We start from the raw sequence: 2,832 nt of genomic DNA, 5'->3' as shown, positions 1-2,832 counted from the left end.
TAGAGGAGTTTTCGTCAAAGCGAACTGTCAAGGGGGTCCCATAAATCACCCAACCGCGTAAGGAACGCAAAATCCGGGAACATAACACCGGTATGACGGAAACTAGGGCGGCAAGAGTGGAACAAAACACCAGGCATAAGGCCGAGCCTTCCACACTTTACCAAGTATATAGATGCATTAATAATATAAGAGATATTGTGATATCCCAACCAAAATCCTGACCACCATGGAGAAATCTTCAACTTCACCTGCAACTAGCAACGCTATAAGAGGGGCTGAGCAAAAGCGGTAACATAGCCAAACAACGGTTTGCATAGGAAAGGTATCAAAGGTTAGAGGTTCATGGCAATATGGGAGGCTTGGTAAACAGGTGATAGGTAGCGCAGCAAAGCGATAGAACGAAGCAACTAGCATAGCAATGATAGTAGTGAGATCCAGGGTAGCGGTCATCTTGCCTGAAATCCCTCTAGGAAGAAGAACGAGTCCATGAAGAAGACGAATGGGAGTAGTCGAACGAATCCTTACAAATGCAACATTACCGGAACTAAGAAGCAACACCGGAAAGAAACAAACAACATGGTAAATGCACAAGCATAAACATGGCATGATGCACAGACAAGTATGATGCATGTCCGGTTTAAAGAGCATGGCATGGCAAAGTGCAACAAACAACACTACAAATTAAGTGGAGCTCAATATGCAACGAGTTGCATATTGACGAAACACCACATTCGAGTTATTTAGTTCGCTCTCGTTTAGGCTACCCAACAATATTAATTGTTGTTAAACATGGCAAGAGGTGAAACATAATGAAACTACCCATCTAGGCAAGTTTAAATGAGGCCGGAACAACAAACAACAATTCCGGGAAAATCCTCATGTCCATATTTTAGTTTTGGTACTGTTCTACCTATTACATAATTTTAGAGTTGTTAAAAAGGAAAATAAAGTCCACCATGTTAAACTAGGCATTTTTTCACCCCATTTACATATAAAGTTTATTTAAAACCAAGCTACGGTTATTTAGTTATAAAATAAAGCATTTTAGCATATTATTTAAGAAAATTTAAACAAACATCATTTTTAACATTTTTAACATGGATGAAAGTGGAATATTATTAATCTACACAAAATTCTAAGCATTTTACATACATAATACATTTTAATATGATGCACGGTTCAAGAGTTATTAATGCATGAACAACAGGGGGTTTTCTGTAAATCTGTAAACACTGGATGAATTAGACAAATTCGGAGACGGTAAAAAAACATAACAGGGCCGAATCTACAGCATGTTGGGCCAGCAGAAGAAAAACAAGAGAGGCACTGCAGGGGGGCTCACCATGGGCCAAGGCCCGGTCGGTGGGAGGAGGCCGGGCAGGCCGGCTAGGCAGAGGCGCGGTGGGCCTTGGCGATCTGCCACGAGAGGCCACACACGCGATGCAGGGGACGAGCGATGCAGGGGAGCTGGCGCTGGAGCGGGTCAACGCACAAGGATGAGGGAGCCGCTGCTGCTCTCGTTTCTGAAGAACAGAAACAACAGCAGGCCCATGGCGATGGAGAGGAAGACACAGGGGGGGTTCCTGGCGATGGAATCGGCCGGAACCAGCCGGAACGAGGCGGTTCGAGTCGTCCGGCATCGGTTCCGGGCAACAGCGGCGGCCTACGGAGCTCGCGCGCGGGGCTCACCCATCCATGGCGACGGGGGTGGTCCTGCTCGAACAGAGAGACACGAGCGATAAAGAGGTGAGATAAGGAGAACGGGCGCGAGGCGAAGGGAGAGGCAAGCGACGGCAGGGCTCACCGGAGCGCATGGGGCGGCAAGGAGGAGTTGCTTGCTCCAGAAGCGAGATTCTGGTGGCTTTGATGGGCAGAGGGAGGCGGACAGGGTGCTGCTGCTCGGCACGGTGGGTTGGTGGAGGAGGCCGGCAAGGAGGCGAGGTGGTCGCGCGGCGACGTGGTGAAGGCAGATCGGGGTGCGGGGAACCCGTTCCCAGCAGTAGAGGGAGATCCGGCCGGAGAGTTCGAACGGCAGCGGCGGGGTCAAGCTATTGCATCCTTGGCGTCCTGTGGAACACAGAGAAGAAAGGGGATTTGAGGAATCAGAGAGAGAGACAGCTCGAGGGGGGAGAAGGAAATAGGGGCACGCATGGATGGCGACTGCTGGACTCCGGCGAGGTGACTGGTTGGCTCGATGAAGAAATTGAGGAGGGGATCGAGGGATGCTGGAAGGAACTCGCTGGTTGGGTGAGAAGGGGATGTGGGAGGATCCCGAGGCGGAAGGTGAGTGCGGCGGCGGCAGGGACAAACTGCCTAGAAGTTAGGGTTTGATCCCATTTAGCAAGTGGGTGGACTACATATATACACGAAAGGGGGATGATTTGGATCCTCCGATCGTGATCGGGCGATCCGGAATAAATAGGTAGGGAGTCCAAATAAGAAAATGAAGATATTTTCGGGATGTTTGGGGATGATTCGGACCCAACGGTCATGACAAGCTCGTTCGGGTTCGGGCAAGTCTCGGACGCGCGCGCGAGGGGGTCAGTGCACTGTGCAGAGAGGGTCAAATGGTCGGACAGCAAAAGAAGGGTTGGTCTGAGAAAGGTCAACGGACGCAAGGGGTGATGCGGCAACTACAAGCGGATACGGGTTTTATGAAAACATATGGATGCGATGCACATGATGCTATGATGAAATGCATGACATGAACACAATGCAAAACAAAAGGCAAAACACAACCACGGAGGAAAATAAACATATCACATCTCCGGAAAAGGCAAGAGTGGGAGTTACGAATATGGAAAGTTGTATCCGGAGCGTTACAACACTCCA

The 2,832-nt window shown here is 49.4% G+C and overlaps 1 long non-coding RNA gene across 1 annotated transcript; it reads right to left on the bottom strand.

Moving 5' to 3' along the window:
- Nucleotides 1-455: 455 nt before the first annotated feature.
- LOC123134572 (uncharacterized) lies at nt 456-2,319 on the bottom strand. Its single transcript, XR_006465671.1, has 3 exons — nt 1,805-2,319; nt 1,343-1,713; nt 456-544 (listed from the first exon to the last, which is right to left on the bottom strand). It is a non-coding gene; the product is annotated as an uncharacterized lncRNA (long non-coding RNA).
- Between the last annotated feature and the right edge of the window lie 513 nt (nt 2,320-2,832).

This window comes from Triticum aestivum, chromosome 6B (assembly GCF_018294505.1).
Source record: "Triticum aestivum cultivar Chinese Spring chromosome 6B, IWGSC CS RefSeq v2.1, whole genome shotgun sequence".
NCBI lineage: Eukaryota > Viridiplantae > Streptophyta > Magnoliopsida > Poales > Poaceae > Triticum > Triticum aestivum.
The sequence above is the reverse complement of the archived record's forward strand: the minus strand, read 5'-3'. Positions and strand labels throughout refer to the sequence as shown.